Raw genomic sequence first — 16,598 nt, forward strand, 5'->3', positions numbered from 1 at the left:
GAAAGCAGCATACGCTATGAGCTTCTTACTGGGTAACCTAGCAACAGGAGAGCTCTTACGGAAGAGCCTCATTGTGTGGATCTGTTGCTAGGCAACGCCTGAAATCCTTGCCGTGTCTCTCATTTCATTTGGTTAACATCCGTTTTATTTTGGTGACTATATTTAACGCTGCATATTCAGAACATAGTGGAGAGCACCTTTGCCGGTCGCTTAGACATTTACCTGCATTATTTGCTGCTATACATATTTGGAGTGCAGTTTCACACTGGTTTTGCAGACATTACTCCATAATACACAAATCAAAGTGTATTAAAAAACAAAGATATAACGTGTCCAGCACTATGCAATCTGTGACTGCCCCTCCGCCATTTTTAGAGTCACCTGGAGAACCTCCAGTTTTATGGTCTCAATGGTTTGACACATTTGAGACTTATTTGGGTGCTATTGGTGCCTCACGCTACAGACCTGAGAGAAAATAAATTCTGTTACTGCACTCCTTAGGCTTTAAAGGCCGAAAAACTTTAAAACATCTCCCTGATGTTGAAGTTGCAGAAGGCGAAGAGTTGGACGAATACCAGGAAACAGTAAAAAAACTTGTTCTGAGATTTGACAAACAGCCGAGCCTCGTCGTATTACGCCACAAATTTTTCATGAGATCCCAGTTGCAGAGTGAGTCAATTGATGAGTTTGTTAGTGCACTTCGGAAATTGGGTGCACAATGCCAGTTTGGAGCATTCTGGGATCAACTCAACAGAATAGATGAATGAATAGAGTGATTGGGGATTGCAAAAAATGGGCTAGACACAATCATTTTGACATCCAAGAGGCAGTTAAGACCATGTTATGGTTTTATCGTTCTACACCTGATTCCTTGACTAAGGTGTCTCCTTTTGAAGCGTTAAGAGGTCGCAAACCAACTTCCATTTTGTGTCCGTCCTGGTTAGCAAGTTCAATGAAAGGTAAGGGAATGAGTGAAAGGAAAATGTGGATTTAGGACAGGAACGTATGAAGAAGCGATACGACTTCATCAAAGCCACCAAATTGCGTATGATTTGCCCGGGGGATTTAGTGCGGATAAAGAAAAGTATGTTTGTTAAAAAAGGTGATGCTTGTTTTAGTGAACCTGTTAGGGTGAAAACAATTTGTGGCAATGCAGTAATGGTTGATGGAGGTCGGTGGTGGAATTTGTCCAAGGTTGTAAAGATATCTGAAGACTCTTCCCAAGGTGTTGAATGTGAGAGTGATTGTAGTAAAGAATGTGAAAGAGGTTGCAATAACGGTCCTACTGTACAGGTCAAAGATTTGTTTAGTTCAAGTACCCAAAGGGGAGCCACGGACTCTGGGGAGATGTGTGTACACAGGTCTACCCAGATTTTTTTTTTACTGTGGAAGCTAAGATCAGATGTGTGAGACGTCATGTTTAGGGACTCACAAACTTTTTGGTGGAGTCTCTCACGTACTTTATGGTGGAGTCTTAAAAAGAAAAAGAATAATATAGAAAATGTTTTGTTATTGTTTAAGGTGGCTCCTATATATTGTTTACTAATAAACATGCCCAGAGACTTACCATGTCTGGCTTGATATCTATAACTGCAACAGACTGGTCCCGCCACACCACTCCCGACCTCGCCTAGCAGGCGCACTCTTAATTAGATACATCACGTGACTCGGGGGGGGGCTCCACTAACAGTGCGCAGCACGGGGAGGTGTCCCAGGAATCCCTTCTGGCTCGGACCCTGGATGGTAGCATCTGTACCTCAGTTGTGTCACTGGGGCTGCAACTATACATTCCTCATCAAATTTAAGCAAAACATAAAACAGGATGCACATACACAACAGCTGCCCATGGGGAAGTCAACAGCAGCTTGTTAGGGGCCAAATGAGTGAGCTTGGTTGTTTTCAGGTCACATAGTTCATCAGCCTGGTGAACAGTGCAGGGTTTTGTCGTAGGGCGTAGCCGGTGTTGGTGGCGTGGTCTGCCTTGGGCTCAGATGGCACGAGCAGTGGTTCTCTCATGCAGTCATCCTGTGGCGGCGTTGGGACCTCCTCTTGGGTATGTGCTATTGTCTGACTGAGGGGCATCTAGGTGTCCACCGTGGGGCATGCCGGGCTAATAGGGGATGGCTCCGTTCTTGGTGATGGACTTGACAGGGATACCACAGGGTAGTAGCACTTGAATGCGGATATGTTTCTAGTAAATTCCTCAGTCCCACGTAGGGCAAAAACGAGGGTGCCTTGACGTCGTACGATTGTCATTGGGTCCTTTAATCATCAATTGGATAAGGTGTCCATTTCAGGTGGTGTAGAATGGAGTCTCCGACCACTAGCCCCATTGAAAGATGCCCTGGTGAATGCCCGGTGGAGGCGTGAGGGGTGAGGCGGTAGTTTCAAAGAAACAAGTAGATGGCTAGGTCGGGGTTTTTTGGCAGGCTGTAGCAGTTCCAACGATCTTTTTTAGAGTTCTCATGAACCTCTCAACCTCTCTGTTGGCCTGGGGCCAGAGTGGGGTTATTTTCTTGTGGATGATTCCCAGCAAAGTTAGGTAAGAAGCTATCTCTTGACCCTGAAACGGAGGTCCATTGTCCGTCCTTATTTCTTGCATCAGGCCGTGGGTGGCTATGATTTTTTCAAGTTTGGGGATCACTTCACTAGCTGCCAAGGACACCGCCGTCACCAGCACCACAGGCCAATGAGCGCCAAAAACTCCGGCTACTGAGGCCGCCACAAGCAGGATGAAGCATTCTGGGCACAAAGCCCCCTCCAGAACCAGTGGACACTGTTATTCACTTGTGAGACTGTGGCTTTGCACTCCCCAGGATAAAGCAGTGGGCAACCCACCCACTGAAAAGACTTGTGAGACTGTGGCTTTGCACTCCCCAGGATTAAGTAGTGGGCAACCCACCCACTGGAGAGACTTGAGAGACTGTGGCTTTGCACTCCCCAGGATACAGCAGTGGGCATGGAGTCCCCTCGTGGATCTGGCATCGCGCACTCATCTGGCTGAGGTGCCCCCCCTTCCCTTCCCCCTGAGGTACCTGTTGTATTTCTATCTGATGCCCCTGCAGTGTTCTCTCCGTTTTGATCGGGTATTGAGTGTGGGCCTCGCCATGCATTTTGGGCTCAGTGGTCCACGGACTTTAATGGTGCAATACCTGGACTTGTATTATTGGTGTACATATTTGTTTATAGTGTATATATATTTTTGAGTACTGGATTTTAATAGATTACAAACGTTAAAATCATTTTCTTTTGTCTTTGCATTCTTCCGGGGGGGGGGGGGGTTGATGGGTGTAACTGTAATGTATCAATATGTATTAGTGTGTGTGTTGTAGTGGGTAGGGTGGGGGTGGGGGTGTTGCGTGTGTGTGTCACTCTCTTTTTCCTCCCCCCTCCCATGTGTCGTAGGTGGAGTCCTCACCGTGGTCTTCGCCGCCGGCGTTCGTGCTGCTGGTAGAGGAGCAGGAAGACAATGGCAGGGAGAATATGGAGTTCTGGCTCCATGGTGTCCTGGTTCCTCGTGGGGTGTGTAGAGGTGAGCGTTTTCCCTTCCAAGTCCCGTTTCCGCCGTGTTTTTGTTTGTTGTGAATCCACCCCGGAAAAGGTGGCGGATTGGCCTGTTGTAATACTGTGGGCGGTACACTGTCTTCTGCCTGTCTGTTGGCGGTTACCGCCGCGGTGTTTGTTTGTACCGCCGTGGCGGTCGGAGTGTTAAAGTGGCTGTCTATGTTGGCGGTTTCCGCCATGGTCGTGATTCAATTTTTTTTTCGCCGGCCTGTTGGCGGTTTTAACGCTGCTTTAACACCGACCGCCAGGGTTGTAATGACCACCATTATGTTTTTAGAGGCTCCTGTGTCTAATACTGCTGGGTTTGAGTGATCCCCCACTTGTATAATGCATCTGGGTAGTCGACGTGTGGTGTGGAATGCTGTGCCCACTGTGAAAATGGAGTGTATGGAGTGTTCTCTTTCATGATCGTCATCCATGTCACTGTTTTGGGCCTGCACCTCGGAGGCGGTGTTGACGGTTGAACTCCGGGTGCGTCCTTTTGTCGCTCTGCATGCTTTTAGGAAATGATTAATCTTCTCACACCCGGCGCATCTTTTCCGCCTCGCTGGGCAGTTCGCAGGGCAATGGGTTGGCCCTCTACGGTAGCCGCATGTCCTGGATGCGGCGCTACCTCGCCTGGGTCTGGGTTTGCTGGGTGTCGGTGTGATTGCGTTTACTGGTTCTACTTTCACTGGTCCATGTAATGCAGCCTCCATATGTGATGCTCTGGCCTTGTTCAGTTCTTTTGTTCTTGCCATTGTCAGTATGTCAGCTAGAGACTCCCTGACTCCTCTAGGATTCTTTCTCGCAATTTCGCCGAAGCACACCGTTGTATTATTTGTCCTCTGTTTTCCTCATTTTCATCTGTGAATCAGCACGTGCTGGCTAGTTCTTTCAGCCTCATGTAAAGGTGTCTATTGAGTGCTCTGCTTGCTGCCGCGCCTGGCAAAATACAAATCTTTCATAATCAGTGTTAGTCATGAGATCGAAATGAGCATTGAGGGCTGCAATCAGAGTGAGGTGAGTTTTGGGGGCGGCTTTGTTGATTGTTTTGGAGATCCTATGTATGTGCTTTCTACCCAGTTCATTGATCATTTCTGTGCATTCTCTACTTTTGTAGCTTCAAAAAATAGTAGTGCTCTTTTCACCCAATCCTTCCACCTGGAGGCATGAGCTGAGGATGTGCCCTCAATGATGAAAGGCTCTATTGCTGGTATGGTGGATATCGTACTCGGTTTTAGCTAACTTGGCGTTTTGGCAGCAGTTGGGGTGTGGTCATGCCGTCCGATGGCACACGTTGTGCACATGAGTGGTAGGCCGTAGGATCTACTGGTGCCCTCTGAGGGTATGGCGCAATTTCGCAGTTTTGTGGATCTCTCTTTAGCTAGTGTTATTATTGCTGTATGGTGAGCTGTTTTAATCATTGCTTGCCTTCTCTCCTTCTTTTTCTTTTTTTTGATAATGGAGTGTTGCACTGATGGGAGGCAGCATCAAAGGGGGCTAATGGGCCTGGGGATGGAGGGCAAACAACACAGTGTTAGGCTCACCTGCTCTGTGGGCTGATGCACAGCGAGTAGTTCCAGCTTGGGTGGGCCCCTGTCGAGTCGCTGAATACCGGAGATGGCGCTCACAGGAACGAGAGGTGAGTGTGTGGCACTTGAACAGCAAGGTGCTCCGGGCAGGCAGGCCACACCTTCCTCTGCCGCCTCTGGAGGGAGCGCGAGATGCAGACTAGTAGGGCCGCTTCGAGGAAGCGGGGCTGTCTGCTCAATGATAGCGACTCCGCATGGACAGTAGTGCGGTTTCTGGTGCTGTTGAGGCACTGCGGGACTCCCTCATCGGCAGGTTTATGTCGCTGACTGATGCGGGCTAGTGGGTGCTCGCACTGTGCAATAAATACTAGAACACACTATTATAGATTCATGTGTGCTGCCAGGATGGGTCCCGTCACACCACTCTTGACCTCGCCTAGCAGGCACACTCTCTATTAGCTAAAGCACGTGACTCTGGTGGGGCTCCACTAACAGTGTGGAGCACAGGGAGGTGTCCCAGGAATCCCCCTCTGGCTCGGACCCTGGATGGTAGCATCTGCACCTCAGTTTTGTCACTGAGGCTGTGACTCTACAGATATCACAATTTCATGTGGGAGACTACAAAAGTTTCTAGCTTTGCAACAAGAATTTTAGATTCTATTGAGGACAAGGAGGCGAGGATTATGCTTCTCAATATTTTACTACTCCATAAACAGCAGCCAATAAGAAAACAGTAAAAACAGAAAACACACTATAAACCATGAGGATTTGAACCATGACTTTCATATAACCCACCACAAGTAGCCCAACACAGTCTACAAAATAGGGAGGCACCATCTGACTTCCTCTTTCTTTGCAAAACAGTCCAAATACGGCTATTGAAGATGAAGGGATCCGACCAGAAACACCAAGGATGTCTTCAACTCCAGCCGAACCTAGTAACCGACCCCTGCAATCAACAGAGAACAGGAGATCCACGAAGCATTACGTCTGTTTAGAATCAGTTCCTAAAAAGAAAGAAAATATGAGTTTGAAATTCGGCCCCAACACGCTAAATTTGAGTGAGGGCAAAATACAAATTAACAGATCAATGTAATGCAAGCACTATTAAACTCTGCAAGATCACTTTTGCCAACGGGTGGGATAATCCTTGCCTCCATGTCCTTAATAGAATCTAAAATTCTTGTTGCAAAGCTAGAAAATGTTGTATTCTATGTCAGGACCAGAGGCTCCGATTATGCTGGTTCAAAGCTGATCAAAAACCTAAGAAGAAACATGTACAATTGGTTTGTAATAAAACAGTTTAAACACGAAATCATTTGACCAATCAGCTGCACGAAGAATATCTTCCAACCTAGAACCCAAAATAAAAGCTTTTGAAGCCATGGCTCCCCTGGTGGAATGTGCACCATACACAGATACATTGATGCCTGCATACCCCAATGGACCCAACGAGCCAAGGTAGCAACTGACACTGGGTGAAAAGGCTTCTGAATTGCAATCAGAAAAGGACCTAAGGGATCATTTCTATAACTAGCAGTATGTTCTTCATACACTTTTAAACACTTGACCACACAAAGATTATCGTTGTGTGGAAATGCCAGATAATCAACAGATGTAGATATACATTTAGTCTGCCTGGAAATAAGAAAGTCCGCTGGAGTCCATCAGGAACTGAGAGCTCCAATCTGCCACAGGGTTGTCCTTCCCCAGAAGGAATTCCACCAGCATCATAATCTTTTGCGACAGGCAAAAGTGCCAGAACTCCCTGGCAGTGGTCACCAACAGGCGTGACTTGGTCCCTCCCAGACGGTTGCTGTAACGAACCCCTGACACATTGTCCATCCTCAAAAGGATGCAACAGTTGCTCTTGATAGTGGAGTGGGACCTGATGGTGAAGGAGCCTGCTAAGAGCTCCAGGCTATTGATGGGGAGCCGTAATTCCTCGGACGATCACCTACCATCTGTCGAAAATTGTCCACATCTCGCTCCCCAGACCCACCAGCTAGCATTGATTTCTGTCACCACCTCCGAAGAGGCTCCGAAGATGGCTGTGCCATTCCAGGCCTCCATGTGGGAGAGCCACCAATGGAACTCCTCCTGGGCTTTGAGAGATAAGGGGATCAGGTGATTGTAAGAAAGACCCTGTTGAAGATAATGAATCTTTAATCTCTGTAAGGCCCTGTAATGCAAAGGCCCCGGAAATACTGCCTAAATAGAGGAAGCAAGTAACCCCACAATACGAGCCAGGGACCTCAAAGAGACCGCCTGATTTGACAGTGTCACCCTCAACTCTCTCTTGATCGACTTCATTTTCTGCAGAGGGATCAGCAGCTGGACCTTGACCGAGTCCACCTGAAACCCCAAAAACTCCTGTTGTTGGGAAGAGATCATGGAAGATTTTTTGAGATTGATCACTAAGCCCGGATTTTGCAATAAAGATACTGTCCACAACAGATGATTTAGCAGAAGAGATTGGTCCTGTGCTAAAAGAATCATATAGTCGAGGTGATGCCGCACAGGTGTTCCACAACCGTTTCACAAATGTTTGTTGAAAACCCATGGGGCTGAAGATAGGTCAAATGGGAGAGTCAGATATTCGTACCATTTGTCTCTCCAGTGGAATTGCAGAAACTTCCGGTGGGAAGGAGCAATGGTAACCATTAAATAAGCAATCTTGAGATCGAGATGGACCATCCAATATCTCTCCTGGAGGAGATCTCTCAACAGGTGGATACCCTCCATCTTGAAATGGCGGTAAACCACAAAAGGATTGAAATTCCTGAGGTTGAGGACCAACCTCTGACCGCCTCCTTTCTTTTGCACTAGAAAAACATTGCTGCAGAAACCATTTGGGTGTTAAAGGTGAGGGCGGTAGCCTGTTTTGCTAGCAGTTCTCGAATTTTGCAGTCGATAAAGGAGCTGTCTTGTTGGGAAAAAAGGAGAGGGGGGGATTTAGTTGATGAAGGGTAGCAGTTAACTCTATGGCATAACCTTGAACTCTGTTTAACAACCAGACATCTGAGGAAATGTTGACCTAATTGTGAATAAAGTGCGTGAGTCGGCCCCCCAAAGGAAGAGAAGGAAAAAAAGGGTTTGTTACTTGTGGGGGAGCTTTCAATGGCTCTCTAACCTCTGCCAGAGCCCCAGAAGCTGCAGCCTCGTGCACCTCCAGCTCTGGGATGGTAGAAACCTGCTTGTGCTGGATCTTGAGAATATCCTCTGCACCTTGGATGGGTTCCTCTCAAAGGACTTTGTTGATAGCCCCAGCCGGTCGGGCGTCCTCAAAAACGACCAGCCCTTCCAAAAAGGGGATTGAACATACGCTTGAGGGATGATTGGGACTTGTCTAACTAAGTGAAAGTGCTCACGAATTTCTCAATGTTTTTTATGAAGTGATCATTAAACAACTACCCCTCGGCAACAGGACCTGCTTCGGCAGGCGCAAAGTCAACAAGTTGAGGGTCAATGCGAAGTAAGACAGATGTAAGTCTTTCAGAGGCCAGGGCACAGTTCGCATTGCCGAAGAAACAGATGGCTCATTGTGTCCATCCGGCCAGCACATCTGAGTGAATGGATGCTCCTGTTTCCTTGGCTTGAAGTGCCAGCTCTAGAATCTTGGCCAATGGGCCAGAAACATCCAGGAGCTTGTCCTGACATGTCCTTATGGCCCTATCTATACCCTTCTTAGGGCCAACAAAGTACAACAAAGTACTTTTTAAGGAAAGTCACCATGGTGCCCTCAGTTTCAGGGGTGACAGCCATCTTATGAGAGAGGTCAGGTCAAGGGCATTCGGATTTTAATCTGGATCTCACCTCATTCTCATGTATTCTGCCACTTCTGGGGCCGGAGCCCAGTCAGAGGGTTCAAAAGTGAAGTGGGAAGGGGTGGAAGGGGAGGGGGAATGTATGCATTTCTTGGATCGTTTATGAGTCTTACTGGATTCTTGTGAAGAAGCTGAAGAGTCGGAATCAGAATCCGAAGGTGGGGAGGAGAACAGAGGGATAGTCTTTTTAGGGGCAGAATATGCTGTTTATGTATGTTCGGGGAGAGACGGCTGGGACAGTTTGGCCAGGGTTTTAGAAGGAGTGGAAGAGAGATCCCCAGGAGGGAGAGGGGACTATAGGCCCTGAAATCTCATCCAGAGGTTTGGATAAAGGCTGAAGTGCTGAGGAAATCGTCTTATCTAGTGATTTTTTAACAGAGGAGTCTATTACTTGTTCCATGCAGGGGTCAAATAATAATCTTCATCTTCATAAGAGCCATATAGCTCAAGGCCCTGCTGATAGGACTCATAGTCAGACATAGTAGTGGCAAATTCCACCAAATACAGTCCCAAAGGGAAAGCAAGGGTCCTCCAACTCTGAATCAAGATAACTCAGGGGTGCAAGAGTTAAATACAGAATGAACTAATCCAAATATGGCAGCCCCAGCCTTCTTTAGGTCCGGGACGTCGGTGGGAGTGAAGCTGGACACAGACAGAAGAGGAATGGTTCCAAAAATTACTATATAATCTCGAGGGATTAAATGGCTATGAAAATGTCCCTGTTATGCAGACAAACTGATCCTCTGCGGTGTTCTACGTGAAGGAAATCCCTTGTTATTGCAGCCCGGGGAGAGGCATCTTGCCGCATGTAGAGAGGTCGGCCGAGCGTGTGGAGCGTCACGGTTGCCCCTCCCGGAAACAGCATGCACATGTAGCCCAATTGGGCTACGCTGCGCGTCTTCACACTGTGGCGGGCCTAGGAAAGCCAAGCAGTGAGCTGCCTGGACAGGAAAGGTCCAGCTGAAAAGAGCAGACGGTGCTACGGGGCTGAGGGAGCCTGAAGCCAAAAGCGGGGAGAGGTCAGAAGAGGGGTTCGGAAAAAGGTGTATCGAGAAACTAGACTCAACACGCACTTGCTTAGAAACTGAAAAGCCTTGACCCAAGGGGTCGTGAGACAAAAGTGGTGTGTTGCTGCGCAGAAAATCAAACAAACCGGCAAGTATGAATATCGTGATACAAAGTAACTCTCATGTAATGACCATAAAACTAAATAGAGAGGCACTGAGCTTGACTGCGGAGTAGCAAAGAAAGAGGAAGTCAGATGGTGCCTCTCTATGTTCTAGACCAGAAGTCTTCAATCTAGGGGTTAGAACCCCCAGGGGGGCCATGGAGACATGGGCAGGGGGTCGCGTATTCCCCCGGCCTCACTTCTTCCCATCATTAAAATGCCTCAGCTGAACTTTGATTTACTGAGTCTCCTGTGCTGTGAAATAAAGACACACAGACAGCTAAAAACGCTTTTGTGCCAGTGTTCACAACCCAAGTATAAAATAATGCCTTACATATTCAAATTGCTTTCTGTCACAGGCTGTGACCTTGTGGCACTAAAAATACTCAAGTCACTATTCTCCACTGCACCGACCAAGATTTAATTCTGTTGCTGACTGGTTACACACAGACCTCTGCGGTACATTAACTAATAAAGGTTTCCTAATGCACTACAGGGCATTTCCCAATGAGTAACAACTTTCTTTTATTTATTTATCATTTAAGCTGGCTGTCATTTTATATGTACCTGATGGTGAAAGACTAAAAAAACGTACAGAATATTTTGGGGTTTATTTATGAGAAGGTTGCGCTACTGGAGCATCACTTTTTTTATGCTCCAGCGACACAGGCCCGTCAATCATATGTATGAGGTGACGCAAAGCCACCCTGCATGGCTTTGAATGGCCTCATAGATATGGAGTAAGACAAGGCAGCGCAAGTCCTTGCGTTGCCTTACTTTGCGTCAAGAAGGCGTTCCATGGGCGTTGTGGTGGGTGGTCCCATGCAACACCCATGAATTTTTACGCTACCTTAGATATGCAAAATCAGGTAAACTGGAGCAGTTTATGATTGTCAATGATGAGGAGTACCAGGTTCTAGAAATTTGTGTTAGAGGGGGTCCTTTCACTTAAAACATTTTGAGAGGGGGTCCCGGCATCAAAAGGTTTAGACCTCTGTTGTAGACTGTGTTGGGCTACTATTGGTGGGTCATATGAGAGGCGTGGTTAAAGCCTCATGGTTTATAGTGTGTTTTCTGTTTTTACTGTTTTCTTATTGGCTGCTGTTTATGGAGCAGTAAAGATTGAGAAGCCTAATTGGATCCTGGTCCTGACACAGAATTGCTTTTCGTTTACAAATGTGGCTGTTCTCAATGTAGACTGCTGCTTTAAGTCTTTTGTACCCAATTGTATGGGGACCTTACAGAGCTTTAAATTGTGGAGCATTAACTGCTTGTGGTTACAGCACCTGGAAGCACCCGAAGAGCTCTCAAGCACTTGCTCGGTAAACTATGTGCTCATGGGCGGGGGGAGTAAATACAAGGTTTTCATATTCCCGCGGTGTCACTGCACGCGGTAAAGAGAGGGGTCCGCGGTAGCTCTCCAGCGCCTTCGATAGCTCAGTTGGTAGAGCGGAGGACTGTAGTGGAAAAGCTGATATCCTTAGGTCGCTGGTTCAAATCCGGCTCGAAGGACATTTTTTTTTATTGCTTCTACCGTCTTTCTTATAATGTGAGACCATTATCAACCCGGCACATTCTAAGGTTTCTCATTAATTACCCGCTAAGGTGCGTGTGTAACTTCCCCCCCCCTCCCCGGGCAGCTCGTGGTTAGTGGGGGGAGTGCACGAGAGGAGGGCGGGGGATGGTGGGCAGAAGAGGGGGTGCAGAGAGTGAGTGCAGGAGGGGGTGCAGAGAGTGAGTGCAGGAGGGGGTTGCAGAGAGTGAGTGCAGGAGGGGTTGCAGAGAGTGAGTGCAGGAGGGGGTGCAGAGAGTGAGTGCATGAGGGGGTGCAGAGAGTGAGTGCAGGAGGGGGTGCAGAGAGTGAGTGCAGGAGGGGGTGCAGAGAGTGAGTGCAGGAGGGGGTTGCAGAGAGTGAGTGCAGGAGGGGGGGCTTGGAAGTAACGGGGACCTCTGTCCCCCCTGTCCCTCGGCTGGCACGGTGCGAGGCTCCCCGAAGCCTGGGCGGGCAGAAGGTGTGGAGCAGGAGCCGGAGGCAGCGGCGGATGGGGAAGGAGAGGGAGTGTGTGTGGGAAGCGGTGCGGGGGACGCGCCTCGGGGGTCCGGCCAGAAAACCAGGAGCGGAAGGAAATACCGAGACACCCTGTGCACTGACCTGAGAATAACACCGACTCCCACATCCTGCACCAGGGGATGTAGCTCAGTGGTAGAGCGCATGCTTTGCATGTATGAGGCCCCGGGTTCAATCCCCGGCATCTCCATTAGCATTTTTGTTGTCAATTTTGAGCATCAATGCATGTAACTTTAATTCTGTCTTTCGCAAAATGTGAAATTATCTTTCAGTGTTAGTGAGAGAGAGGTGCATGCAGTGGACACAAAGAACAACCCGCAAAGTGCTTTGCATCCTTCTGTGGTGATTTACAGCCAGCGCTTGAAATGGGAAAATGTAGGGGTAGGTACTCTGCACCACAGTACCTGCTTGTTTCTGATAAGTGCTGGTACTCTCCAATTAAAAGTATTATGTTTTTATTAAGAAGTGCAGGGCTCTCCCTCTCAAAATAAAAAAGTGCCAGGACTCAGTTGCACAGAGTACCGGCCAATTTAAAGCACTGTTGTTGGAAATGGCCTTTTTTCCATGGTTATTCCCAAACTCTGGTTACTCTCTTTCACTGGGGCTTTTCTGAGAAAATAAAAGATGAACTGGTACATTCGCCCGTTGCAGAAACAATGGCAGCGTTAATGGATCAGGCCCTGTCCATTGAACACCGACTCCATGAACTCAGATATGAAAGGCTGAGGGCACTGGTTCAGCAAACCCCAGCAACGACTTCTCTCAGAGATCTAAAGACTGACACTCCTGTTCCCGAGAATCCTTCATCTTCAGGAGAGGAGCCTATGCAAATTGGGCTAGCTTGCGAAGCTTTGTCTGTGGCAGAACGAGAACATAGAAGCAGGCAGGGATAATGTATGTGCTGCATCTCTTCTGGTCATCTAATCCCCATTTGTCCCACAAGTCTACAGAAAGTTCAGGGAAATTCTAGATCCTGTCCTCTGTCAGAAGGGGGAGAATGGGAAAGTCAGGAAACCCTTGTACTTGTTCCTCCAGAGAACTGGTTACTCCCCTGTTCCTCTTGGCCATACTTCTGGAACTTCCTAATGGACAGAATGAAAAGGTGTTGGCCTTATTTGTTGTACCTGGCTCAAACATGGCCACAAGAATGGCAAATATCCCAAGTCCCCAAGCAATCCCCTGATGAGGTCCATGCAGTAGATAGAAAGCATTGATCTCTGGACCTGGTAAAGAGATGACCACTCCCTTAAGGTTGGCCTTTGGAAAACATCAAGAGATCCTATCTTTTGACCTCATCACCTCTCCTAACCACATTATGATCTTAGGACTTCCTTGGCTGACCAGCCACAATAGACTTGAACCATATTCTTGTTTTTCCAAATTTGTCATCAATTTTGTTACGTCACAGAAGACTGATGGGCTCCTAAGGAAACTTCCAGGACCAAGGGAACTGAATGTGGTACCATTAGCGGCATACAGGAAGCTCCAGTTCATTCAGAAAACTAAGGAATTCTCCGTACCTCCTCACCATTAATTTGATTGCTCTATTCCCCTCTAACCTGATGCCACTGTTCTGTTTGGAAGAATATCTTCACTTTCTGAAATCAAAAAGGAGACCCTAAGGCAATATCTAAATAAAAAACAAGTCTCCCTGCCAGGCTGCCTGCTGGCCTGAAAGAAATGCAAGTATTGGCTTTAACTGATGGAGCCACTGGAGTTTCCTGAATACACAGACTGATAGTTTTGGAGTGGTATTGCAAGGGAGTTACTAGCTGAGCTGTCAAGTGTGTGCTTTTAAAGGACTGTTATATATATATATATAAAAACTGCATTATGTACAGTCTGAACTTGCTAAAATCTACATTTTGGAATCACCATTTTATCTTAACTGCTTTTGCACATTTTGTAGCAGTCTTTGTTATAGTGTGTATAATGCAAGTTTAAAATAATGGCTGACATATTCACAGTGCTTTCTGTCAGAGGCTGGGACATCGTGGCAGTAAAAATATTTTAACTAAATTTATTTTACATTTAAGCTGCATGTTATTTTATATGTAGATACCTGAAGGTGAAAGACCAAAAAACGAACAGGAGGTTTCAATTTTTTTTCACACCCGGTCACCCACACTCACTGAACGCACCTTAATGGTCGCAGCATCACTGTTCTCATATTTTTTTCAATGCACTTTGACCCCTGTTTGAATCACAAGCCATTGTTTTCAGATGTGTTTATTCAATTGTATCAGAAGAAGTGAAGGACTACAACTCCCAAAATGCATTAGTTTGGTGAATGAAAGTAAAGTCCATGCCCGAGTGTGTGTGTTAGTTGTTCTGGAGTCATCTGGTGTTCAATTCATTTTCTAAAACACAGATCTACAGCTCCAATGCTTCAGCAGGATCACCAGGTGTGCGTGAATGAGTACAAAACATGAGGCACCCGTGATCAGCGTGTACCTTCGATAGCTCAGTTGGTAGAGCGGAGGACTGTAGTGGTGAAGCTGATATCCTTAGGTCGCTGGTTCAAATCCGGCTCGAAGGACATTTTTTTCTTTTTATAGTTTTTTTTGCTTCTACCGTCTTTCTTATACTGTGAGACCATTATCAACCCGGCACATTGTAAGGTTTCTCATTAATTACCCGGTAAGGTGCGTGTGTAACTTCCCCCCTCCTCCCCGGGCAGCTCGTGGTTAGTGGGGGGAGTGCACGAGAGGAGGGCGGGGGATGGTGGGCAGAAGAGGGGGTGCAGAGAGTGAGTGCAGGAGGGGGTGCAGAGAGTGAGTGCAGGAGGGGTTGCAGAGAGTGAGTGCAGGAGGGGTTGCAGAGAGTGAGTGCAGGAGGGGTTGCAGAGAGTGAGTGCAGGAGGGGGTGCAGAGAGTGAGTGCAGGAGGGGGTTGCAGAGAGTGAGTGCAGGAGGGGGTGCAGAGAGTGAGTGCAGGAGGGGGTGCAGAGAGTGAGTGCAGGAGGGGGGGCTTGGAAGTAACGGGGACCTCTGTCCCCCCTGTCCCTCGGCTGGCACGGTGCGAGGCTCCCCGGAGCCTGGGCGGGCAGAAGGTGTGGAGCAGGAGCCGGAGGCAGCGGCGGATGGGGAAGGAGAGGGAGTGTGTGTGGGAAGCGGTGCGGGGGACGCGCCTCGGGGGTCCGGCCAGAAAACCAGGAGCGGAAGGAAATACCGAGACACCCTGTGCACTGAGCTGAGAATAACACCGACTCCCACATCCTGCACCAGGGGATGTAGCTCAGTGGTAGAGCGCATGCTTTGCATGTATGAGGCCCCGGGTTCAATCCCCGGCATCTCCAGTTACAGTGTGTTATTTTTTTTCAGTTCGGAGTTTAGAATGTAACTTGTTCATGTAACTTTAATTCTGTCTTTCGCAAAATGTGAAATTATCTTTCAGTGTTAGTGAGAGAGCGGTGCATGCAGTGGGCTCATAGAACAACCCGCAAAGTGCTTTGTATCCTTCTGTGGTGATCTAAGAGCAGGTTCTCTGCACCACAGTACCTGCTTCTTTCTTGAGAAGTGCAGGTGCTCTCCCTCTCAAAATAAAAAAAAGTGCCAGGACTCAGTACGGACAGCACCGGCCCATTTAAAGAACTGTCTGTAGCGAAATTAAGTGCCCCCAACTACACTAGAAGCATTTATTAATGTACCTACCAGGCCTGTAACGCGCCATGACGCAGCTGTGGGGCTGACGTCGCCCCCTCCACTGAGGGACACTTCCTGGTCTCCCCCCCCTGAATGACATTATAAACTAGGAAGAGGGAAGAGAACACAGGGATTTTAGGTGGGATGGAAAAGTGGGCGCCTCCGGAAGGGGTGCGGCATAAACACATAAACTAAGGGGCATATTTATGGGGATTTGGCACAGGGCATAGTCACCGTGCTGCGCTGCCCGGTGTCAAAGCGAAAGGGCAGGAATGTGCGGTATCTATGGCAGAAGGCGCACTTCTTGTTTTCACCCTGGGCTGGTGCTCTCTTAGCTGCCTAGCGCCAACGCAAGCACCCTTGCACCACGGTGGAAGAGTGTGTGCGTGAATGTGGGATTATTTTTGTGCTGGAAGGGACACCTTCCTGCACAAAAACAATCCTGGGAGGCATTTTCCTCTTTCTCTATGTGCAGCAGAATGTGTCAACAGCAAAGCAACACAGGGACCCAAAGGTAGGGCCACTGCTGCACACCTGCACCAAAGGAATGGGGTCACTGCCCATGCCCACAGGCTCAGGTCTGTGCTGCCAGCAACAACACCTGCCTGGCTACAGGAGGTATCTAGAAGTAATCACAGAATAGGAGTTCCAGTTTTCCTCTGATTTGTTGCCATGGAGTTGTGGCACACACGATCAATAAACGTTCAGTGTACAGAGTGCTCTAAAATTTGAGATGAAGTTCTAATTTATCTGAACAGTTGGATTTGAGCCAACAGCCCCAGTACTGGGTCCGTGGAGGAATGTGATTACTACA

At 47.9% G+C, this 16,598-nt stretch overlaps 4 non-coding genes across 4 annotated transcripts; all 4 read left to right on the top strand.

The window, feature by feature from the left end:
• Nucleotides 1-11,499: 11,499 nt before the first annotated feature.
• TRNAY-GUA (transfer RNA tyrosine (anticodon GUA)) lies at nucleotides 11,500-11,585 on the top strand. The gene is given in 2 exon segments: nucleotides 11,500-11,536; nucleotides 11,550-11,585. It is a non-coding gene; the product is annotated as a tRNA-Tyr (tRNA).
• Nucleotides 11,586-12,259: 674 nt separating this feature from the next.
• Nucleotides 12,260-12,331, top strand: TRNAA-UGC (transfer RNA alanine (anticodon UGC)). Its single transcript has one exon. It is a non-coding gene; the product is annotated as a tRNA-Ala (tRNA).
• A 2,263-nt stretch (nucleotides 12,332-14,594) lies between these two features.
• On the top strand, nucleotides 14,595-14,680 carry TRNAY-GUA (transfer RNA tyrosine (anticodon GUA)). The gene is given in 2 exon segments: nucleotides 14,595-14,631; nucleotides 14,645-14,680. It is a non-coding gene; the product is annotated as a tRNA-Tyr (tRNA).
• A 686-nt stretch (nucleotides 14,681-15,366) lies between these two features.
• TRNAA-UGC (transfer RNA alanine (anticodon UGC)) lies at nucleotides 15,367-15,438 on the top strand. Its single transcript has one exon. It is a non-coding gene; the product is annotated as a tRNA-Ala (tRNA).
• Nucleotides 15,439-16,598: the final 1,160 nt, after the last annotated feature.

The sequence above is a fragment of the Pleurodeles waltl genome, unplaced genomic scaffold (genome assembly GCF_031143425.1).
Source record: "Pleurodeles waltl isolate 20211129_DDA unplaced genomic scaffold, aPleWal1.hap1.20221129 scaffold_67, whole genome shotgun sequence".
NCBI classification, from domain to species: domain Eukaryota; kingdom Metazoa; phylum Chordata; class Amphibia; order Caudata; family Salamandridae; genus Pleurodeles; species Pleurodeles waltl.